Genomic DNA, 26,655 nt, shown 5'->3' on the forward strand with positions numbered 1-26,655 from the left:
CAGAATTAAACCATACTGCTAAACAAAATCCTACATCTTTACAGAAATACATTTAACATTTTGAACTAATTTTTGTAATTTTAAATTACAAAACAGAATGGTGGTGAGCCCTTGGTGGGGCTCAATCAATCTGACTCTTAATCTCTCTGCTCAGTCTCAATTTCAGGTGCATTGAGTTCAAGCCCAGCGCTGGACTCCATGCTAAATGTGAAGCCCATAGAAGAAAGATAAAGACAGACAGAAAGGTATAAAATGACTTGGTCTTTCTCTTATAAGTAGCCACATACACTGAATGCTGCTGAAGGAGGAGAAATGAAAATAAAAAATACAGAACTAAAAATTATTGTGACTTACACAAAACTCTTTGAGGGTGACAACTTCAATGAAACAGAGAGCATATCCATGTGAAAAGCAGGAAATACTATTTAAAGTAGGTAGAGTAGAACCAAATTATGGTGGGCTAAAAAAAAAGTCAAGATGAAAAATTTTGACTGATATCATATATGCTGTTATTCAAATAGTTACAGAAAACTACTTTGTATGCTGGATATGTGGGCAGAGATATAAATAAAATACAGGCTCCCATCCTTCAAGTTCATGATTTAGCACGACAGAATGAATATAAAGAACTAAAATATAGAATGCTATAAAAAATGATATAAATAAAGGTACCCTTCATGGGAACACAAAGGAGGAAGCAACTGGTATTTCTGAAAGACTCCATAGAGAAGATGGCATCCAAGTCAAACTATTAAGAATGCATAAGGTGATGATGGTAGGCAGAGAAAACCCTTCATTTCAAACAATGGCAAGAAATGGCAGTATCTGAATACTCTAAATGTTTAGGATGTGGGTTTTTTTGTTTTTGTTTTTGTGGGAGAGAATAAACTGGAGTCAAATTACCAAGAAGTAAGGAATTCTATGCTTTCATTTCACTCAAAATTTAGAAAGATTTCTTTGAGGGGGTGCTGACAAGAGTAGACTTGAGGGAAAGAGATAGAAGAGAAAGCTTTGCTGTGATGGGGGCAAAGGGCAGCCTTATGGGGAAAAGGGTGAAGTGAAGGAAAAGACAGGATATGCAAAAGTGACAGTCATTTAAGACAAATAAGACAGGGAAAGAGGAAAGAAGAAAAAAGCCAATGCCAAGTCTAGGATCTTAACTGGGTATCTGGAAGAATCCAGAATCACTGTCAGAAATAAAGTTACTTGGAAAGAGAATGCAAGGATTCTGTTTTGGATATTTTGAAATAGTAACAACACAACAAGATGGGACTATGCCTATAATACTAGATTTGGAAATACAGATTTTAGTATTATCTACTTGGAGGAAAATAAAATCACTACAGCCAATAAACTAATCCACTTTCATAAAAGTAGAGTTCTGAATATAGAGAATAAATAGTTAAAAGAGTATTGCATGGTACAGTATCTCCCGTAAGAAAGGCAAGAAAAAAAAAGAAAAAGAAAAAAAACCTTACAGGACAGTAAGAAAGTCTGAGAAGATCTGAGAAAAGCAAAACCATGGAAGGTATTCTATTTATTAATTCCCACCTGACTTCACATTTTTACTAACCAGCAAGTACTGAGAAATATACCTCAGTACTGCTCATCAGCTCTATGAATCAGTGTTTCCCAACTATTTTTTATATCACAATACACACAGAGTATTACATATATTGGGCATTTAGGGTAGATCATCTACGAGGTGCCAGTCCTGGGACTCCAGCCATAGACCCTCTCTTGATGTCTTGAAGTCTGAAAGGATCAGTATCTCCACATACCTGCAACCCAATGGTGGTATTCTAGCTAAGTTGTTCTGCTCTAAATTCTTTATCCCTTTCTTCTGTAAACATTCTTCCAAACAATAATTCTTTTTTTTTTTAACAGAAGTTTTTTTTTTTTTAATTTATTTATGATAGTCACACAGAGAGAGAGAGAGGCAGAGACACAGGCAGAGGGAGAAGCAGGCTCCATGCACCAGGAGCCTGACGTGGGATTCGATCCCGGGTCTCCAGGATCGCGCCCTGGGCCAAAGGCAGGCACCAAACCTCTGCGCCACCCAGGGATCCCCCAAACAATAATTCTATACCAATTAAACTACCTGACTTTGCTTTTAGGCTGCTACTATGGTTATTTTTTTCTTATTTTTTTTTAAGATTATTTATTTATTCATGAGAGACCCAGAGAGAGGGGCAGAGAGAGAAGCAGGCTCCATGCAGGGAGCCCCATGTGGGACTTGAGCCTAGGACTCCAGGATCATGCCCTGGAGTGAAGGCAGGCTCTCTAAACTGCTGAGCCACCCAGGAATCCCCACTACTATGGTTTTTAAATCATCCTAACCAGTACCAAATATTTTTAATTGAAAGAAAATTTTAACCTCAACTAAGCCAAAAAACTCCCTGCCAATTCTTTCTTTCCTCACAGTAGGACCCAACCCAAAGGACCCAACTATTATTTCCTCAAGCCATCTCCTTTTACATCCTCTGTTAAGCAAATTACTAACTCTGCCACTGACTTTATTAAAAAATAGAGGCTACCAAAGAAACTTCCAACATCTTACTTCCCTTTATTCAACCTCTAACTTTTCAATTTATATCAGGACCTTATTCAAATATGCCATCCTGTACTGGAAGTTATTTTAGATTAATAGCATCCCTCCACTCAAAAAAGATTTAAGCTGGCAACTTTATGCTGTTAAGGCAGCCCAACCACAAGCCACCATAATTAGTTATTACATAGATTAGCATTACTTCATATTCTTTTGTACCTACTTTCCCCATGTGAAGGAAAGAAGGGAGGAAAGGAGAGAGGAATGAGGGCTTCTACCAAATTAAGGACTATATCCCCAGATCGAACAAACTTGAGCCAAAATACCATAATATGACCATGAGGCTATCACATTTTTTCAGAACACTGCTCAACAATCAAGCTAGAATCCCAAACGGCAGAACTCTACAGAACTGTGTTGTTTTGGAATGAACGCTGGTTTTTGCTGGTATCACACTTGGCTTTAAACTTTATACTCCCACCCAAGCGAATATTCATGTCAAAATATGGTATCTTTCATAATTCAGTTATTTATAATTGTCTTGCATAAAATACTCTTCAGGTCTTCATACTGTTTACATAACTCTTTTCTCTTTCTGTAAGGCGGTAATAAGTACTCCATTTCTTTAGAAGTCAAATTTCCAGCAACCTCAACTCTCAGGAGTACAGCCTACAGAAAAATGATTCTCTGAAGGATCAAAATAACTGTCAGAAAAGCTACATGCAATTCAATATTCAGAGACTATTCTATTTTACATATAATTCTCTAAGCTTAGTTGTCTGGATTCCAGGTGTAACAGAGTATTGTCTCTTAGAGACAGAAGAACTAAGACACTTGTCCCAATACTAAAAAGGTCAGTTAGTCTAGATTAAATAATATTATTTATCTGAACAGATTCTGAGGACAACACTGTTAATATCGCATAAAATAAAAAAAAGCTGATGTTCAGAATCATAATTCTGAGCCATCCAGAAAACATACTGTTCTCAGTAAAATAAACATATACATAGCATGTCTTATGCATATTTACAATATGGCTAATAAGTTTTAGTCGCTTACCGGGAAACATGTGAATTGTGACAACAATATTATCTCAGTTTTTATTGAAAATGTACAAAACAGGATGAAAATTTCGACAGTACAAAAAAACTGCATATAAATTCACAAAAGTGGTAAAAGGATAAAATTTTAAAATACACAAAATACTTGGAAAATATGAAACTATATTCCTAACATGCAATGTTTCTACAAACTGATTAAGGAAAATATAGGTGACTTCTCTGTCTTATCTATTAATGATTTTCATTCTTTAAAATTTATAAAACAAAATAATCACATTTTTTTAAAAACAGAGATTCAGGTTTGTTATTTACAACCTTTGGAGCCTGGTGGGTGCCAATCTGAAAATCTGAGGCTAAAAATAAGTAGGAGGATAAAGGTTATATTACCAAATTTTTAAAGGATGAGAAAGCAGGAAGTTCAGAAATCTTGTGAATATCACTGGCTCTCTATTTCACCATTGTGACAAGGACAAACTCTGCTGTCCTAATTAAAACCTTTCTTAGAGCTGCAGTTGCTATTTCAAATCAGATTTTGCAAGACAATTCAGCAATAAACTCATTCCTAGATACAGGCCCATTTATTTTTTAAAATGCTTAATAGAGTTTCAAGGCAAAAATACATTTAAAAGCTCCAATTTCTATTACTTGGAACCAAACTCCAGCCATTGCAACTGGGAAAAGGTACAATCTCCCTCATCTTTTTATCTGCCCTGACAGTCTACAAATCATTTGTAAATGGTTTCTATGATTAGAAAGGAAAAAAAAAAAAAACAGTGTTATGGGAAAGAGAGGTAAAACAGTAATTATGGCAAAATAATACTAGTATTACTGATGATGATAACAAGTATTATGATGATGGTGATGATGATAGAGAGGAACAGACCCTAGGAAATCTACAATTCCTGGTAGCATAAGTTCTCAAATTCACCTGCTTGACCATGCCTGGTTTCCTGATATCCAAAAAAAGAGTTTATTTTTTGAAGCTCAAAAGAAAATAGAAGAATCTAAGGATTTCTCCTATTTGGCTGCTCCTAAAACAAGGATAAATATATATTTCATATATAAATATATTATATGTTACATGTTTATATTATATATTATATATTGAAATATACATATAATATATACATTATATATGTTATATATTATATATAAACATATATGTGTATGTATATAAATATAAATATAAATAAATATAAATATATATATATATATATATATATATATTTTTTTTTTTTTTAAAGTAAGCTCCATGCCCAGCATGGAGCCCAACATACAGCTTGAACTCATGACCCTGAGATCAAGACCTGGACTGAGATCAAGAGTTAAACACTTAACCAACTGAGCCACCCAGCTGCCCCCTTTTAAAGCTTTCTAACCTTTCTTTTTTTAAACACTTCAAAGCACTTTTAGAAAGCTGTGTCTTATAGGGGTGCCTGGCTGGCTCAGTCAGTGGAGAATGCGACCCTTCATCTCAAGGGTTGAGTTTGAGCCCCACCTTAGATACACAGATTTCTTAAAAATAAAACCATAAAAACAAAGAAAACTCTTTCTTTCAATAGCAGAAAACAATATCAACACATAGTGATACAACTAAGTACTATTATACAAACATGTGATGCTAAAACCCCTTCACCATTCACCCAAATATCCAGGCTCAGACTTTTCAGGCATTCTGCATAAGAATCAAGTAAAAAGGGCACTAAGACCCAGCACCCAGATTCTGATTTTTAATACCATTCTCCAGTAAGGGCTCTTTGGTTCTAGGACTGTGGTAAGAAAAATACAAGATGAACCTAGAGCAGAAAATGCCAGAAAGTAAAGAACATATACATATACACACACACACACAAGGACAGAGGCATGTCAAAGGGACACCAGAGCCAACCTGAAAGAGCTCCCAATGGCTAAAAATAGACCTGCAGCAACAAAATAAATAACATAGTACTGGATTCTACTCCCAAGATATAAAATATCCATTAATCCATTACTGACATAGATGACTAAGTGGGAGCAAAGAGACAAAACTTCCGTATAGAAGAATTCCAAATGACTTATATAGATGAATCCCTTCCAGAAGGTAGAGCTTAACGACTAAGAAGGAAAGGAGTAACTTTACAGTGGGGCAAACAGTACCTTGGCCAGATGATCAAGGTTAGTATTTTTAGTCATGTTGCTAAAAGGGGTACTTCACCTCTGTGGGACTCTTCCCCATAACCTACAACCCCACTCAAATCAGTGAGAAAAACATTAGGCAAACTCAAATTGAGGGACAGTGTATAAAATACCGGCTGAGCAGTCCTCAAAACTGTTAAAATCATAAAAACAATGAAAAACTGAGAAACTATGAAATCACAAGAGACTACATTCAAATAACATCTGGAGTTTAGTTATTAGTAATATACCAATGTTGGTTTCTTAGTTGTGACAGATGTAAAATAGGTAAGATGTTAAAATAGAGGAAACTGGGTGAAGGGTGCATATGAATTCTGTGTACTAGCTTTGCAACTTTTCTTGTTGGAGAGACAGAGAAAACAAGTGAGAGGGAGGGGCACAGAGAGGGGGAGAGGATCTTAAGCAGGCTCCAGGCTCAGAGTAGAGCCCAACTTGGAGTTCTGTCTCACAACCCTGAGATCATAACCTGAGCTGAAATCAAGAATCGGACGCTTAACCAACTGGGCCACCCACCCAGGCACCCCTCTTGTGACTTCTCTGTAAATGAAAAACTACTGTAAAATTTTTTTAAAAAAAAATTTTTTTAAGGTAAAGGCATTAGGCCATTATATGCAAATTTCTCCCAAGGAAATCCCTAAAAAGGGAGGAGACAAATGAATGATGATGGAACCTACTCTGCTCTCCAACCTCATCAGCTCTCACTACTGACAATATCTCTAAAAATCTTACAAAGGATTACTAGGTAAGGTGGAGAGGGGGAAATCTAAAATTGGAGCTACCATGGAAAAAGAAAAAGCTTAAAAATCTATCTGGTTGCTCCACTAGGATAGCAAGACATGTATCTCTTTATACACTGAGAAATTAGGAATAATTCATGGAATTTCTACAGAGAAATTATTGAATCCTTTTCAAATTACCACTGGAAATTTGGCAAGTAAACATGTATTTCTGGGCTAAGATGGTCAGCAATCATGCATTCATTGCCAATATGTACACAAAGCACACAAGTGCCCAGGTGTCTTTGTGTATGTATGTTTTATCCATTTTTTGTGACATAAAGAAAACTGATTATTAAAAGAGTACAGCTAAGCAGCACACTTCAAAGCACTACAATTACAGGATTTTAATCATTAAACGTTACAATTACCTAAGTGGGAATTAAGACAAAACATTAAAATTAAGCTGTTCTTATATAGTCTAGGAAATCTTTGGTCCCAACTCTTGACAACCTTGGTTTGGCACTCTCATAAGAAATCACCTTCAGATGGAACATATGCCAAATCAAAGTATCTATGTATTATGGACCTAATTGTGCCCCTCTCTTCAAAATTTGTATGTTGAAATACTAACTCCCAGTACCTTGAATATGAGTATAAACAAGATCTTTTAAGAAGTAATTAAAGTTAAATGAGGTCATACGGTAGGCCCTAATCCAATCTGACTGGTATCCTTAATAAGAGGAGATCTGGAGGGATGCCTGGGTGGCTCAGCAGTTGAGAATCTATCTGCCTTCAGCTGAGGGTGTGATCTCGGGGAGTCTTGGGATTGAGTCTCACATCAGGCTCCCTGCATGGAGCCTGCTTCTCCCTCTGCTTTGTCTGCCTCCCTCTCTCTGTGTCTCTCATGAATAAATAAATAAAATCTTTAAAAAAAAAAAAGCGATCTGGATACACATAGAGAAAAGACCATGTGAGGATACACAGGAAGACAGGAATCATCTGCAAATGAAGGAGGGAGGCTTCAGGAGAAACCAAACCTGCCTACACCTGTTCTTAGACTTCTAGTCAACAGAACTGTGAGAAAAAAGATTTTGGTTGTTTAAGCCATCCAGTCTGAAGTATTTTGTTATTAGCGGCCCTAGCAAACTAATACACCATGCAATAAACATTTCTTGAGTATCTTAAATTTGCCAGATTGTCCCAAATATTGTAAGTACAAAGATGAATAAGACATAAAACTGTCCTTGGGGATCTCTGGGTGGCTCAGTGGTTTGGCGCCTGCCTTTGGCCCAGGGCGGGATCCTGGAGTCCCGGGATGGAGTCCCGCATCAGGCTCCTGGCATGGAGCCTGCTTCTCCCTCCTCCTGTATCTCTGCCTCTCTCTCTCTCTCTCTCTCTCTCTCTCTCTCTCTCTCAAATAAATAAATAAATAAATAAATAAATAAATAAATCTATCTATCTATCTATCTTAAAGAAAAAACTGTCCTTAAGAAATTAGAATCTAGCAGTCAGGGAGACATATCAATAGGTAATTAAAATACAGTAAATATTATAATAGAAGTATGTGCTGAAGCAAATTGGAGTAGAGCCTAATTCGGTTCTGAAGGAGAAGGCGTGCCAGGGAAGGTTTTCCAGGAAGACCCTAAGGAAAAAGAGTGAAATGGGAAGAAATGAGATCTGATCACCCTATTTACCACAACAGAGGTTCTCTGAATGAACCACATACTTAATGATAAAGTATACACAAAACCAGTTATCTGAAAGACAACATATGATCTTCTTATATATGACACAAAGTCTTTAAAGATGCCATTCTACTTCAAAAGAACTATTTGTCTAGAATTATTGTTAGGAAAAAAAAGGAGAAATAAGATGACTTCTTAGGATACTTTTCAGTATGTTAAAGACTAAACAAAGGTCCACAAAATAACCAAATTTCCCCCAGAATTTGTTTCAGTTTAATAGAGGGAAGAATCTACAATAACAAAAACCTTATGTTCTTCCATAATCTTCAACATTAAATTCCCTCCCTCTCACATCAGATAGCACAATCTCAACTTCATTATTAACCTTCAGTACTAAGAATTATAAGCTATAATATACTTGAAAGCTAAAACAGAATAAAGACCAATCCCAAAATTTGACCAGAAATTTATCAATAATCAGCCATATTTAACAAAGTATATAATTAAAAATTAGCTTACAACATGCATTCAAAACTGTTTTTAGCCATGGTTTTACATGAAGGCATAAATGGAATATTCATATCCCCTAATGACACAAAGCTGAAAAGAGATTACATATACATTGAATGATAAAATCAGGACCTGAAAATAAAAGCTTAGAATAATTAGCAAAATCACTAAAAATGAACACTTTGATAAATATAAAATACTAGATTTAGTTTCTATACAGGTAAAGACATAGGGAAGAAGCTTTTTTGTTGTTTTTCTCTGAATAATTTGTCTAACATCAACAACTGGGTAATATTCAGAGACATTCATTCATAAATGTTCCAAGTTCTTTATCTAGTTCTGTAAAAAAGAGTAAATGATACAACTATCTGTTTTCAGGTTCATATATCAAAATTTTCTGGTCTGAATTTATCAAATTTTAAAGACTTTTTCCAGAGGTCCCTGGGTAGCTCAGTGGGTTGGTTAAGTGTCTGCCTTCAGCTCCGGTCATAATTCCAGGGACCTGGGATGGAGCTCCATATGGGGCTCCCTGCTCAGTGGGGAGTCTGTTTCTCCCTTTCCCTTTGGCCCCTGTTGTGTGCATTCTGTGTCAAATGAATAAAATACTAAAAAAAAAAAAAAAAATCCCATAAATTATCATCACCGGGCCACTTCTGTAAAAGTAGAATGGAATAAAGCAAGTTCTACTAGTATCTTCTCTTACAGAGATAACCTCACAAGAATTATTCTCTAGCTATAACCTCAAAATTTGAACAGGAACGTCTTCTCACAGTAACATATTGGGACGTCTGGATGGCTCAGCAGTTAAGTTAAGCGTCTGCCTTTGGCTCAGGGCGTGATCCTGGAGTCCCGGGATCGGGTCCCACATCAGGCTCCCTGCAAGGAGCCCGCTTCTCCCTCTACCTGTGTCTCTGCCTCTCTCTCTCTCTCTGTCTCTCATGAATAAATAAATATAATTTAAAAAGAAAAACTAGTAACATAAAAGTAAAATGCACAACAATAACACAAAGCACAGGAGTGGAGCAAACAGAAGTAGGCTGTTTGAAGTTTCTCTATGTGAGTGAAATAGTCTATTTTTAAAAATATTTATTTGTATTTATATTTATATATATTTACTTCTTTTGAGAGAGAGAGAGAGAGAGAGCACACAGCAGTGAGGAAGCGGGATGGAGAGGGAGAGAGAGAAGCCAGAGCAGGCTCCACACTGAACATGGAGCCTGATGCAGAGCTCAATCTCACAACCCCAAGATCATGACCTAAGCCGATCAAGAGTCAGATGCTGGGATCTCTGGGTGGCGCAGCGGTTTGGCACCTGCCCTTGGCCCAGGGCGCGATCCTAGAGACCCGGGATCGAATCCCACGTCGGGCTCCCGGTGCATGGAGCCTGCTTCTCCCTCTGCCTGTGTCTCTGCCCCTCTCTCTCTGTGACTATCATAAATAAATAAAAAATTAAAAAAAAAAAGAGTCAGATGCTTAGCTGACTGAGCTACCTAGGTGCCCCTGAAATAATCTATTTTTCCTTGAATACAGACAGTGAAAAGTTAAAGATGCATAGTGTAAACCCTAGATCTACCACAAAAGATAAAAAATAAAACAAGTATAGCTAATAAACCAACAGTGGAAATACAACGTAATACAAAAAAAAAAAAATTTTTTTTAAACCCAGAACACTAAAAAGCTAAAGCCCAAAGAAAACCTAAGAAGGAAAAAAAGGGGGGCAGAGAACAGATGGGACAAATAGAAAACACAGAGCAGGATGATAGATTAAAATGCAACTGTAATAAAACAGGGTGCTACTGGCATAAGGATAGAGAGTCCAGAAATAGATCATACATATCATTGAGTAATTTTCAATAAGAGTGCCAAGATAATAGGAACGGAATAATGTTTTCAACAAATGGTGGTGGCACAACTGGTCAACCGTGTGGGAAAAATTTAACCTCTGCACACCAGAAAAAAAATTAATTCAAAATGAATCAGAGACTTAGATCTAAAAGCTAAACCTTAAATTTTTAAAAGAAACATAGCAGAAACTATATGTAATCATATCACAGGCAAAGGTCTCATAGAACACAATAGTACTATCTATTTATTTTATTTATTTAAGTAATCTCTATACCCAATATGGGGCTTAAACTCATGACCCCAAGACCAAGAGTCACATGCTCTTCCAAATGAGTCAGCCAGGTACCCTCTTTTGTTGCTGTTGTTGTTTTTGAGATTTTATTTTTAGGTAATCTCTACACCCAATGTGAGGCTTGAACTCACAACCCCAAGATCAAGAGTCACATGCTCACCAACTGAGCCAAGCTAGATGGCCCTAGCACTACCCATTTACAAATTGATAAACTAGACTTTATCAAAATTAAAATCTACTCTTCACAGATACCACTAAGAAAACAAAAAAGGCAAAGTAGCAAGCTAACTACAAAAAAAAACCTAAAAAAAAAAACAAAACTTGCATTATGTGTAATCTGTATGTATATATACATATACATATATGTTAAATCAAGAATATATGCAAAACTCTTCCATCTTAATAAGACAACCCCACCCAAAAAATAGGCAAATGATTTTTAACATTTCTCAAAACATACACATAGCCAATGAGTACATGAAAAAATGCTTGGTATCTTTAATCACCAGGGAAATGCAAACTAAAACCACAATGAGATACAAGTGCATGCCCAGTAAAAGCCTAAAAGTTTTAGACCAAAATCACCAAACGTTAACAAGGATGTGGCACAAGTGGAACTCCATACACAGCTATTTGGTAGCCTCTAATAAAATCACACATACATCTAACCTCAGATCAAGTAATTTCACACCTAGGTTTGAAAACACAGGTATACAAAAAATGAGCATGTGAATGCTCATAGCTCGACTCATAATAACCAACAATTAAAAAAAAAAGTCTCTAAAAAGTGAATAATCAAATTATGATACATTTAAAAATTACAATATATAAACACAGTAGGATACCTAACAGTAACAGCAACAACAAAGAAGGAACTACTGATACAAGTAACATTATGGGTAAATTTCAAAAACATTCTGCTGGGGGGGGAGGTGGGGAATCAGATACAAAGTATATGATTCCATATATAGGAAGTTTTAGAATAGGCAAACAATCTAAGGTGAAAACAAATTAAAACTAGTTGCATTCTACAAAAAATCAAAGGACAGGAGAAACGACTGAATAGGTATAGGAGTGAACTTTCTCAAGTGTTGTAACGTTCTAGTTCTTCATAAGGGTTTGGGTTACACAAACATTCATTTGGCAAAACTTAACAAATGGTATGGTTAAGATCCGTCCATTTCATTTTATGTACATTTTACTTTAAAAACAAAGGACTGTAGGGGCACCTGGGTGGCTCAGTCAGTTAAGTATCCAACTCCTGATTTTGGCTCAGGTGGTGATTGGTGATGAGACTGAATCCCACCTCAGCTCAGGCTCCATGCTTAGGATTCTCTTTCCCCCTCTCTCTCTGCCCCATGCCCCCTCCCCCCTCTCCCCTGCCCCTTGAGCTTGAGCACTCACGCAAAAGAAAAAAAAGTAAAAACAAAGAACTGTAAGCAAATATTCAACTCTAGTTAATGATACAGAAGCAGAATTTGTCTGGGAAAAGATGTACTGATACCTGCAACTTACTTTAAAACACAAGGCAAACAAACCACCAGTAAGCTTGACCAAGGATGGTCAGAAAAATGAATAGATGGATAGGGATAAAACAAAAACAGCAAATTGTTAATTGTAGATTGTAGGTGATGGTGAAATGGATGTTTTCACTGAATTCTTTCAACTTTCACGTTTGAAAATTTTCACAATAAAATGCTAGAGGGAAAACGTAATGAGAAAAAGAAGCCAAACATAAAAAATACTATATGGCTGTGTATGAAGTTCTAGAACAAACTAAACCACGTCAAAAATCAGATCAGTGGTTGCCTATAGCAAGACATAGGGGTAAATGACAACAAAGGAGCAAGAAAAAACTTTCTAGGGTGAAGGAATTTTTTATGTCCTGACTGGGGACTGAACTGTACAGTAAAAATGTGCCTTATGTTGTATATAAACTATAGCTCAATTAAATTGATTTTTAAAATATATTCCCTATAGAACATCTGAATTACACAGAGAAATTAAGTGCCCTCAATCACACTATCTAAATAAAATATCACCATCCTTCTCTCTCTTCTGACAAAAGCAATGCCCACTGGAGATAAGAATATACCTTACTGTCTCTTCCAATACAGATATTCTAATTAAGCCCCTGAATTTTGGAATTCCTTTCTCAGGTGACTCAAAACATACAGACATCCCTTGAAGTCCATTACTGCTGTGAGTCTCTAGCAAGTTACTAACAATTCTATGTCTAAATCTCCTCATCTGAAAAATGGAAACATTTACCTTAAGGGATTATTGTAAATTTTAAAGAAAATAGTGTATGCACATGCTGGCTTTGTTTTTAAAGTTGAAGAGTCAACTAGCTTTTAGAAATCATCCTGGCAATAAAAAGTACACAAGCCTCCCCTCTGTTTCCTTTCTTTTCTTTTTCTTTGGTGGGGGAGGGGTGGTGGTGGTGTGATGGGGCAGGAAAAGGGTAGAACTTCACTTCTCTTAGGCACACCTACCTCAAGCTAGTCTATCTTATTTGAATGAACCTCAAATTCTTCTTGAAGATCAAAGTTCTGAATTGTTGAAGCACGCAAAGGGTGGAATAACAAAATATATACAAATGAAACAAAAAATTGGATAGGAAAGATGGCAGCTGCCCTGAGAATGCAGGATCTAATGTGGTGAACAAAACTGCCCAAGGAAACAATCTCTCCTTGGATGAACTCCAAGTTTATTCAAATAAAAGCTGTTTTTGCTTCTTCCTATGTGATTTTGGTCAAAATATGTAACCTGGAGAATATTAATTAAAGAATATGTTCTAAACAACAAGAGTCATATGAGAAAAAACAGGCAGATACTGACACTTAATGATTGAAGGTAAAGGCTTACTGAATTAGAGAAAATACCTCTGGGTAAAGAGCACACCCATAATGTGAATTCAACAATGTGAAGACAAAAAAAATAATCTAAACTATGTAGATTATGCTTGCAATTCTGCTCAATAATTATATACCCAGAATGAGGGACGCCTGAGTGGCTCAGCAGTTTAGCGCCTGCCTTCGCCCCAGGGTGTGATCCTGGAGTCCGGGGATTGAGTCCCACATCAGGCTCCCTGCATGGAGTCTGCTTCTCCCTCTTTCTGTGTCTCTTCCTCTCTCTGTCTTTCATGAATAAATAAAATCTTTAAAAATAATAATAATTATTATTATTATATACCCAGAATGAACACAGAAAGATAAAAGTTTACTATCTCTAGTTGGTCTCACTTCCCATGTGCCACTACTCATGATATGAACATCTTGCTGTGCTGTCAGATTCTAATGTTTAGAACCATTTATTTTTCCCACAACACAGACCATAAACACAGCCTACTACTTCATCTGGTGTTTGACAATGAAACGTGATTCGTTCCAATACTAAATGAAAAACAGGATATGCTGAACTTTGAGAGACTGTATGTCTATATTTTATATTTTATGGGCAACTTTAGGGATTTCCGAGGTTATTTTGACTAAATGACATTTTTGTCTTCGTTGGATTTGCGTATTCTGACTGCAAAGTGAAAATCCTTGTAGCAAGAAACAAAAATAGTAAGCTATTAAATAATTGAGGATACAGGTCTAGAGAAACCAAGGATTTATTATCCTCTATGCTAATGTTAGCTACTTTATTCAACAAACCTTTTGGGGTTTTTTTTTGCTACTAATGACTGCTCAAGGTGCTAATTAAGAAAATAGTTAAGATGCTAGTCTATCCCAAAGAATTTCATATTCTGGATAAATACAGTAATCTTAACCCTAATGTGGATTCCCATACATGTAAATCTAGCCTACACACATTTACTTATATACTTTCTGGGCAATCTTTAGAATTTTGGTTTCAATATACATATACTGAACAGTTCTTCCTGTTGGGGAATAATCAGAAAAAGAGGTAAAAGGATTAATAGAAATGACAGGAGATGATATGCCTGAGTGGCTCAATGGTTGGGTGTCTGTCTTCAGCTCAGGGTGTGATCCTGGGGTCCTGGGATGGAGTCCCACATCAGGCTCCCCACAGGAAACCTGCTTCTCCCCTGCCTATGTCTCTGCCCCTCTCTCTGTTTCTCATGAATAAATAAAATCTTTTTAAAAAATGACAGGAGAGAAAAGAAAAAATATTTTAAATTGAAGCCTGTTCAAGATAAAGGAAAATGACTGAAATTAAGTCCAGGCCTTAGAACTCCCGTTCAGAACTGCTATCTGTGAGGAAAACTGTTCATTCAAATAGAATGGGTAAATCCAAGAGTCTAAGAACAAGAACTCCATGATAGCAAACAGGATAAATACAAGTTAGGTTATCCAATTTTTTTCCATTCCAAGCATGTGGGATCAGATCAGAATCTGGAAATGAAGGGATCCCTGGGTGGCGCAGTGGTTTGGCGCCTGCCTTTGGCCCAGGGCGCGATCCTGGAGACCCGGGATCGAATCCCACGTCGGGCTCCCGGTGCATGGAGCCTGCTTCTCCCTCTGCCTGTGTCTCTGCCTCTCTCTCTCTCACTGTGTGCCTATCATAAATAAATAAAAATTAAAAAAAAAAAAAAGAATCTGGAAATGTCACCCAGGTAACAGAAATTAATTTTACTGTAGGTTATTAATAGTTTAGAAGATACAGTATCACTGGCAATACATTAGCTACCATTTATGCAGTTACTGTTTTCATTCAACAAGTTGTTTTTTTTTTTTTCAACAAGTATTTATTGAAAGCCTATCATAATGTGGGCACTGTTGGAGGTACTGGGATCAGTCCTAAACAGGATACTGAGTCTTTGCTCTCATGAAAATTACATGCAAATGAGAACAAACAAGGTACAAGTAGACAAACAATGGAGATAATTTTAGAGAAAAATCTGTGCTATTAAAGAAATAAAATAGTAAAATTTGATCATCAAAAGGCTTCTAAGAAGCTAACGACCTGAATCGTGAGGAGGAACAAGCCACCAGTCAGCCACACCACAGTGCTAAAGGAAGAGCATTTCTAGCAGAGGAAACAGTAAAGAAAGACTGTGTGGCAGGAAGAGGCCTAACAAGTGCAAACAACAGAAAGCAGAATGGGAGGAAAGGGAGATGGTACACAAAGGGATCAGAAGTGCTCAAGGGCCAGATCAAGTAGGCCTGGAAGGCACTATGTGTCATGTTTCTATTTCATTTTATCCTCACTAAATGCTATCATCTCCAAGAAACTAAGAATTATAGAAGGCAACTTGCCTAAGGTCTGACACAAACATCTGGATCTTAATTCTTATTTAAGCTGCTGGTTTTGCTCTCATTTTTAAAATAAATGTGTAATTATGTGGGCTTTCATATGTTCACTCACAACTTCAGTTCCCATGACATTATTTTCATATAAGATTATGTAACTCAACCACAATTTCTTCTATCTGACCCTATTCATGCTCTCTCTCTCAAATAAGTAAATAAAATCTCAAAAAAGAAAAAAGATCTTTTTTTAAACAATCAAAATTCTCTGTATTCTCCCAGATGTACATAGGTAAAGGAGTCTATTTGACTTATTCCTCCTTTTCATTTTTTTGAAAATTAAAAACCTTTTTGAGGGGGCATCGGGGTGGCTCAGTCAGTTAAGCAACTACCTTCAACTCAGGTCATGATCTCAGGGTTCTGCAATAGAGCCCCATATCAGGCTCCCTGCTCAGAAGGGAGCCTGCTTCTCCCTCTGCTGCTCCCCGCGCTTGTGCTTGCTCTGTCAAATAAAATCTTTGGGACGCCTCAGTGGCTCAGTGGTTGAGCATCTGCGTTTGGCTCAAGTCGTGATCCTGAGGTCCAGGATCAAGTCTTGCATCGGGCTCCCTGTGAGGAACCTGCTTCTCCCTCTGCCTGTGTCTCTGCCTCTCTCTGTGTGTCTCTCTAATGAATAAATAAATCTTTAAAATAAATAAATAAAATATTTAAAAGGAAAAAAAACCTTTTAAATTTAAATATAGCTGACACAATGTAACATTACTTTCAGGTATACAACATAGTGATTCAATCTATATATTATGCTATGCTCACCACAAGTGTAGCTACCATCTGCCACCATACAAGGCTATTATAATATCATTATGTTCCCTATGCTGCATCCTTTATTCCTGTGACTTATTCATTCCATACCTGGAAGCCTTTGTCTCCCACTACCCTTCACTCATTTTGTCCCTCCCCTCCCCTCTGGCAACCATCAATTTGTTCTCTTTATTTACAGGTCTCATTCTGCTTTTTGTTTATACATTTGCTTTGGTTTTTCGATTCCACATATAAGTGAAATCATATGGTAGGGACGCCTAGGTGGCTCAGCAGTTAAGCATCTGCCTTTGGCTCAGGGCATGTTCCTGGGATCCAGGATTGAGTCTCACATCGGGCTCCTTGCAGGAAGCCTGCTTCTCCCTCTGCCTGGGTCTCTGCCTCTCTCTCATGAATAAATAAAATCTTCAAAAAAAAAAAAAAAGAAAAAAGAAAGAAAGAAACCATATAGTATTTGTCTTTCACTTAATTCACTTAGCACAATATCCTCTAGATCCATCCATGGATCCTTGTTGTTACAAGTAGCAGAATCTCATTCTTTTTTTACAACTGCATAATATTCCATAAAATGGCCCAGTTTTATCTCATATTAGAGTTCTTTTAAAAAAATGTTATTTCAAAAAATATATAATCTAATCCATGATAATAATCATTCTGTGGATGTTCTGTAATAAAAATGTTGCATCAATGATTCTCCTCACTTAATGACTACTTCATATTAAAGGACACAACTGTTAAATTTACTTTTTCTGGGCACCCCCGGTGGCGCAGCCGTTTAGCGCCGCCTGCAGCCCGGGGTCTGATCCTGGAGACCCAGGATCGAGTCCCGCGTCAGGCTCCCTGCAGGGAGCCCGCTTCTCCCTCTGCCTGTGTCTCTGCCTCTCAGTCTCTCTCTCTCTCTGAATAAATAAATTTAAAAAAAATACTTATTTAAAAAAAATTACTTTTTCTTTTTAAAGATTTTATTCATCTATTCATGAGACACAGAGAGAGAGGCAGAGACACAGGCAGAGGGAGAAGCAGGTTCCATGCAGAGAGCCCAATGTGGGACTCAAGTCTGGGACTCCAGGATCACGCCCCGGGCCAAAGGCAGGCACCAAACTGCTGAGCCACCCAGGGATCCCCCTGTTAAATTTACTTTATAAAGCAAATCTACTTAAAAATCTATTTACATGTATTTTTTTTTCACATATTTAAACATGATTTTGGGGCACCTGGGTGGCTCAGACAGTTAAATGCCCAATCCTTGATTTCAGCTCAGGTCATGATCTCAGGGTCATGAGATCAAGCTCTGTATCAGGCTCCACACTGGGCATGGAGCCTGCTTGGGATTCTCTCTCTCCCTTTCCCTCTACCCCCCCACTACTTCTCTCCAAGGCTTGCATGCACTCTCTCTCTCAAAAAAAGAGAATATTTTAAAAATAAACACAGGCTCAGTCAGTGAAGCATCTGCCTTCAGCTTGGGTCCCGAGGTCCTGGGAATCAAGCCCCATATCCAGCTCCCTGCTTAGCAGGGAGTCTGCTTCTCCCTCTGCCTCTACTGTTCACCCTGCTTGTGCTCTCTGGCTCTCTCTCTCCCTCTCTCTCTGGCAAATAAAATTTTTGAAAATAATAATAAAAACAACATGATTTTACCACTAAAAGTTGGGAAGAGTGCCCATTTCTGTATCAATAATGTAACTTGCTCCTGGTATTTATCAAAAGCAGCTATTCATATTTTATTTAAACATGGTAAATTACACAAATTATTTTATCTCAAATTTCTTTGCAATCCCCACTAAATGGAAAAAAAAAAAAAAACCTCTTAATAGACACACACACACACACACACACACACACACACACACAGGATCTAACAGCAAGAGACACCAACAAAATCTTATCTAACAACTCCAAAAGGAGAACCGGAAAAAAAAAATTGACTAAGAAGTCATGAAAGCTAAAAAAAGAATACTTCTTAAAACTGAAGAGCCTAAGCCCTTGCTACCTCTGTCCTCAGAAATCACTGTTCTCCTCACCCACTTCATTTCAGTCACAACAACTTCTTGGCTTTTCCTTTTCCTAAAATAAGTATTATTAATCTGCTCAGAATGCTTGTCCCTCAGATACCCACAAGGATCTCTCATTTGCTTCCTTTTGGTCTGTGCTGAAATGTTTGCTTGTCCTTGACACCATCCTTAATCACCTTATAGCTAACCCACCCCCCACCTTCTTTTTTCCAACTCAGTTATTTCCATAATCACTATTTGTAAATTTACTTGTTTTCCCAATAGAGCCTAGTCTGTTTTCATCATTACCATGTGCCCCAAAGCTTAGAACTTATTTATAGTTAGTACTCAATAAATACATGCTGAATTATTACTTAAAATAATCTAAAATTGAGACACAACTATTTTGAAAGAATAAAAAAAGAAGTGTGGACTCCTTTTCCATTAGAGGTCAAAAGATAATTCAGAAGATAACTGGCACAGCAATTCTCAAACTTTTTGACTTGTGAACCCCTTACTCTCTTAAAAATAAGTGAGAACCCTAAAAATGCTCTAAATATGTAGGCTATATTTATTAATATTAGAAAATAAAATTGACAAAAGCTCAAAAATTTATTATTTAAAAATAGCAACAGTAAACCTATTACATGCTAATATTAAGTAACACTTATGAATATATTTTCAAAATAGTTAATAAGAATGGCACTATAACATGTTTGCTAATCTCTTTAATGTCTATCTTAACAGAAGAAACCTGGGTTATTTTTCTTTTTCTATGATTTTATTTATTTACTCATGAGATACAGAGAGAAAGAGAAGCAAAGACATATGCAGAGGGAGACGCAGGCTCCCTGTGAGGAGCCCGATGCGGGACTTGATCCTGATCCGTGAACTCCAGGATCATGTCCTGAGCCGAAGGCCGATCGATGCTTAACCACTGAGCCATGCAGGCATCCAAAACCTGGATTCTTTCAAGGGGTTCTCACCAGCCCCGCCCCACACCAGGGACACGGGGGCATGAAACCTGGATTCTTGAATCTGCTTCTATATTCAATCTAATAAGAAATCCAGCTGCACCCAAATACATAGTTAAAAAAGAGGAGTGCAGGGGCATCTGGGTGGCTCAGTCAATTGAGCGTCTGCCTTCAGCTCAGGTCATGATCTCCTGGGACTGAGCCATATGTCCAGGCTCCCTGCTCCGGAGGGAGTCTGCTTTTCCCTCTCCCTGCTCATGCTCTCTAATAAATAAAATCCTTAAAAAAAAAAAAAAAAAAGAGGAGTGTTTTTAATAATTTATTCAGGTGTGTTATTCTTTGATATTAACCCCAAATTTAATAAATGTAATTTTGTAAAGGTTATTTGCAATGTTGAATCTGATACCGTATCTATGAAACAACATACCATGTCATTAAAAATCTACTGATCGGGATCCCTGGGTGGCGCAGCGGTTTAGCGCCTGCCTTTGGCCCAGGGCGCGATCCTGGAGACCCAGGATCGAATCCCACGTCGGGCTCCCGGTGCATGGAGCCTGCTTCTCCCTCTGCCTGTGCCTCTGCCTCTCTCTCTCTCACTGTGTGCCTATCATAAATAAATAAAAATTAAAAAAAAATTAAAAAAAAAAATCTACTGATCTATCTTGTCCTTAAGTAGATCTTTCACATACAGCATGATTTTGTAAACACCATACATTGGTCATATGAAAAAAGCTGGGTCCATGACGTTATACACATCTTCCAAACATTGACACATTTCATTATACAATAGCCCCCAAAAAATCACATTTGTTAATATCCCCATAAATTTCATCAAAAAGGTCCTGAGAAGCTGCCAAGCTCACAGTGGATATGTTTTCCAAAATTCTAATTTTTGCTTGAAAGCCTTCATTTTATCTTGGCAATAATTTCTGTCAGTTGTTTTCCCTAAAGTGACAGGGTCACTTCATTTATGTTTGAGAAAATACTCACAAATACCCAAGTTTAAGTAACTATATTTTGTCATTCTCTCAAGTAAAAAAAATGGTTCCATAAAAAAAAAAGCAACTAAGTTTGCTAGTTCAGCCTGCAACTCAATCACACAAGTATTTTTCTTCAAGACAAGCAAATTTGGGATGTAACAAACTTTACTGCTCTATAAAGTACTTTCTTAAATGAAATTGTTTTTGTAAACGTGCAGTAATGAAAAATACAAGGCCTATTAGTACGGTTTTAGCCACTCTCCTAATATGTACTGCAGAGTCAGTGGTTTTGCCCATCACTGTGTTTATCAATGCAAAGGTCAACATTATTAAGCAGTGAAAAAGAATTTAGTAATACTATTAAATTGTTTCAACCCAGCTGACCTTCTGAAACACTTGAAGACCCTCTCAAGAGCCCAGAGACCAGGGGACACCTGGGTGGCTCAGCGGTTGACTGACTTCGGCTCAGGGCGTGATCGCGGGATCCAGTATCGAGTCCCGTATCAGGCTCCTTGCAGGAAGCCTGCTTCTCCCTCTCTCTCTCTCTCTCTCTCTCTCTCTCTCTCTCTCATAAATAAATAAAATATTAAAAAAAAAAAAGAGCCCACAGACCACACTCTGAGAACTGCTGCTCTGGATATGAAATACTAAGAGAAGATATGTTTCTAAGGAAAAGAACTTGGTAGTAGGAAGACAAGGATTGCAAGAACACTAATTTTTTCCCTGGACACTCTTCGTACCTTGTGAATTTGGTACCATTTGTATTGCCTTTATCTTTAAAAATTAAATATTAAGGGAAGCCCCAGTGGCTTAGCAGTTTAGCGCTGCCTTTGGGGTGTGATCCTGGAGACCCAGGATCGAGTCCCATGTCAGGCTACCTTCATGGAGCCTGCTTCTCCCTCTCCCTGTGTCTCTGCCTCTCTCTATGTGTCTCTCATGAATAAATAAATATTTTTTTAAAAAATTAAATATTAAAAAAAGACATGAAAAGTAGTTAAGTAGGCATGTAAGCAAACTATATAGAAGTCTGCTTAGAAAATAGCAGAAAAAAATTTTTTATGAGCTGAGAGTCTCTCCACTTAGGAATTGGAACTAGGGGATTAGAGGAGTAGTACAGACTGTGTTTTCCATTATAAACCTTTGTGGAATTGACTTTTAAAACTGCATACACATATTAATTGTTTCAAAACTGGTTAAAAAACATTCAAAATACTGTCTGGGATCTTGGTGTCTGCTTTTGGTTGGGGCCATCTAAGGCAGGAAGATAGTGGCCTCAAAGAAGATGAAAAAGTCTCTGGAGTCGATCAACCCTAGGCTCCAATTCATTATGAAAAGCGTAAAGTACATGCTGGGATACAAGCAGGCTCTGAAGTGATCAGACATGGCAAAGCAAAACTGGTTATCCTCGCGAACAACTGCCCAGTCCTGAGGAAATCTGAAATAGAATACTACGTCATGTTAGCCAAAATTGGTGTCCATCACTACAGTGGCAATAATACTGAACTGGGTACATACAGCATGCGGAAAATACTACAGAAAATGCACACCGGCTATCACTGATCCAGGTGACTGATGTTATTAGAAGCATGCCAGAACAGACTGGTGAAAAGCAAATCATGCAAAATTTTTCAAATTGGGTCAGATCTTGTTTAAAAAAAAAAAAAAACACCAAAATATTGTCTAGAAAAATACTTACAATTTAGGTTTAAAAGGAATAAATAAAGCAAATACCCATGCTGCACCAGTAAGAGAATAGCTGTGAAACATGTCAAGTTATAACAGTAACTTTCTGGAATAATGTGCCTGTGAGTTTCTACTCATATATCAAATATTATTCTATAATATAATATAAATTCTCATTTGGGACGCCTTGGTGGCTCAGCGGTTGAGCATTTGCCTTTGGCTCAGGGTGTGATCCGGGAGTCCGGGGATCGAGTCCCACATTGGGCTCCCTGCGAGGAGCCTGCTTCTCCCTCTGCCTGTGTCTCTGCCTCTCTGTCTCTGTGTCTCTCATGAATAAACGAACAGTATCTTTAAAAATATATATATGTAAATTTTCATTTAAAAAGCTAGTTGATGGGATCCCTGGGTGGCGCAGCGGTTTAGCGCCTGCCTTTGGCCCAGGGCGCGATCCTAGAGACTCGGGATCGAATCCCACGTCGGGCTCCTAGTGCATGGAGCCTGCTTCTCCCTCTGCCTATGTCTCTGCCCCTCTCTCTCTCTCTCTCTCTCTCTCTCTCTCTCTCTCTCTCTGTGACTATCATAAATAAATAAAAATTTTAAAAAAATAAAAATAAAAAAAATAAAAAGCTATTTGAAAAGCAACAATTTCCTTCAGACCAGAATGTCTGATGACTTAAATACAATTAAGTATTAAACCTTAAGTCATTTTTAACAGTTAAGTGGTTAAACCCTCTAGATATACACAATGTAACACAAAGTAGAACATTTTATTTTTTTCTATTTCATTTGATCATAATTAAGATCAAATCAGAACTTATTTGAAAAATACAGGAGAATAAAATAGTTGTTCATGATAAATATAAGAAATTGCTACATTTTATGTAGTTACTTCACAAATAAAATCTTCATAGAAATATAAACCCACTATCAAAATATAAGTTTCTCAGAGGATGTCCTGATCCAGGAAATAAGAGATTATTTCTATATACAAACAACTCAAAAGCAAACTGAACTCCCCACTAAAAGGAACCAGGCCTCCTTAGAGAATAGCTGATTCCATAACTAAAACAGGAATTATATAGATGAGTGTGAACATCTTGATGTGCCAGAAAGAGAGGAAATACTCATCAAAACTTCTGTATGTCAAAAAGACACAGGAGCCAGGGTGGAGAGGCTCCCACTGGACAAATGTGGGACAATTTGAGCATTAAAATTAATAAAGGTAGTAATGGATTATAACCCATTGACTAAAATAGAGGACGTACATAAATCTATATTGATAAGTTAGATAAAAGAATGATTCTTCCATCAAGAGAAGGCCTACTGATAAGGTAGAGGAGATGGAAGAATTTGAAAATAAGCATTCTGCAACCATCAAAGTAAAGATCAGCACAGGCAAGAACCATCAATGGATGCTTACACAAACATAATGTCATTATCACCCCTGACAAAATTAACAATTCCTTGATATCATCTAATATCCATTCTCATTCAGATTTCCCGCAAAGTGTTTCAAAAATGACTTTCTACAATCGATTGGAGGATTTAAACAAGATCAACACATTACATTTGGTTGCCATACATAAAATATTTTTTACTTTTTTTTTTACATTGTCTATCAGCAAATATGAAAAAGCTTAATACACAAACCAGTTTGCACTTGTAGATTCTCCAGAATCCAATACAATCTAATGCATTTGCTGTTCCCATTGTCTGCAAGATTCCTCCAGATTATCAGTATGGCTAACTCTTTCTAGTCACTGATCACAAATCAAATTATCCCCTCTAAAAAGAAGTTAGGCCCTCCCTAACCACTCACGCAGTCCAAGTAGAGCTCAACTTCCATTCATCATTACATGGTCCTATTTTCTTCATGGCACTCACCAAACTATTCTGTTTATGTTTAGTAGAATGTCCACTCCCTGAAGGCAGAGTACCTTCCTCACTGAAGACCAAGAAAAGGGACGCCTGGGTGGCTCAAAGGTTAAGCATCTCTGCCTTCAGCTGGGGTCGTGATCCCAGGGCCCTGGGATCCAGTCCCACAGCGGGCTCCCTACGGGGAGCCGGCTTTTCCCTTTCCCTACGTCTTTGCTCTTTGCCTCTGTGTGTCTCTCGTGAATAAAGTATTTTAATAAATAATAAAAAGACCAAGAACAATGCTGAGAACATGAGACATTCGATACATACATACTGAGTAATTAAGTAATAACTAAATAACAACACAGTACCTCCATTTAAAATGTAAGTTCAATTTAGTATTTGTTTCTAAACATCTGTAGCCCACTCCACATGTAATGGTACGAACTGAATACCTGCAGAAATGTGGGCCAGCTGTTACCAACAATCGGTGAGGTGCATACAAGAAAGAACAGAGATGTAAGACATTCAAATGCCAATTCTGGACTGTGACCAACGATTATAGTTTTCTGACAGAAAAAAATTATTAGGATGATTTAAAGAGCATTACCAGAAGTAAAATGAAGTTTCACCTTTTAGTATGAGAGCTATTTAGTCATATATAATATCTATAATACGACAGAAGCGTTATCTAAAGCAACAAACATGACTTTATCATAGTTCTCTCCCCACCCCCGCCACCAATATAAACTTGAAGGAATTTACACTCAATATTAACACTTCTTTCCGGGAATTGGATCATGATGAACACACCAATAAGTACCAAAAGTACCTAACCAAAAATACAAACCATTAAATTTGGGACCTAGAGAAGACTAAAAAACTATCCTACAGTTCTCATCTAGCAATTGAGAGAGATCTGAAACTAAAGATGGTTATCAATAAAGGCACAGATCTAAGGAACAGATTTAAAATCCAGAGCTCTGATCTCCAGCCCCATTCCCTTCCTTAAGATAATGCCACCCACAGAATGTTAATATCAAAGTTACTAACATGCTTTAATCACTATCATTTTTAATACTGTCACTGTCTTTTCTTCCTAGTGGAAGTCTCAGCTCAGAGGGGAAAAAGTCAAAAATAGGATGCAGACAATTATACTCTAAGTAAAGCATGTTACAGAAACCCCTCTTTGGCAAAATAATTAAATGTGTAAAAAATCTAATTAGTTTGATTCAATGGATTTTTTTAAACCCACTTTAAATTTTATAATGAAAATAACTATTTACAAATATCTGCTGACTACTCCTCTGCTCCAAACGAGTAAATTGCTACTCTCTTACTTCGTCCGAGGTTAAATGACAAGAAGTGGCCAACAAAAGTAAAATAATTCAAGGCTTTAAAAAAAAAATAGATTCTTTGCAGCATAAGAGGCTTCTTTTCTCATCGCGTTTTGTCTCACAGAGCAGAGCGCTCAAAAGACTACTGTTTCACATGAAAAGCAACATAGTTTATATTGACATGAAAATTTCTGCTAAAATAAAATTACAGTAGCAACAAACTGTCATAATGTAGACCTTCACCATAATAGAACTAAGTAAAACTAGGTATTATGGAACTTCGATGTACGAAATCACTATCCTAACATTTGAAAGCAATCACACACACACACACACACAGATGGAAAAGGAAACGGAACCTTAGCTTATCTTTTCCCCAGGCTGTTCTTTTTGGGGGAAGGGGTCCCTAAAACAGGAAAATTAAACAAAAATACCAAGTGAAATAAAGTTTGGATTAAGCAAGGTCCGAAAGCTAAAAGAACTAGACGATGAAGTCTGTGTCAGCTGGCGTCTTATCACTCCAGAGTGTTCTAAATTCATACTCCACATAAATCAAGAAACAGGAAAGCGCACAATACAATGGAGTCGCCTCACACTACGAACATTAACACGTTAGATGAATACCTTACACTTCCTGGTGAGTGTGTGTTTTAAGCACTGAAACTTGGATGCGCGTTCAGAAGTATCTGTAAAGACCTATCACGACCTATTCAAAAAACTATGGCTGGCAAACCTCTATTTCTACAGTACGGAGCAGATCGTTGCCACGACAGCCTTGCCACTGACTCTGACAAATTATCTAAGAACAATAATAAAACAGTGAGCTGCCCTTTTTTTTTTTTTTTTTTTTTTTTTAATGCCCGACAAACCAACTCTACACCGAAATCTGACGCGTCTGTCCGTGCGCTGCTCGGCGGACGCTTCCTAGAGCACTGGGGGAGGCAACTCCCTACCCCCCGGGGCCGA

The 26,655-nt window shown here is 37.3% G+C and overlaps 1 protein-coding gene across 8 annotated transcripts in view; it reads right to left on the minus strand.

Moving 5' to 3' along the window:
* RNF111 (ring finger protein 111) overlaps positions 1–26,655 on the minus strand; it is a 127,890-nt gene that overhangs the window by 66,867 nt on the left and 34,368 nt on the right. The gene's annotated exons all lie outside the window — the stretch shown is intronic.

This window comes from Nyctereutes procyonoides, unplaced genomic scaffold, assembly GCF_905146905.1.
Source record: "Nyctereutes procyonoides isolate TBG_1078 unplaced genomic scaffold, NYPRO_anot_genome, whole genome shotgun sequence".
Taxonomy (NCBI): Eukaryota; Metazoa; Chordata; class Mammalia; order Carnivora; family Canidae; genus Nyctereutes; species Nyctereutes procyonoides.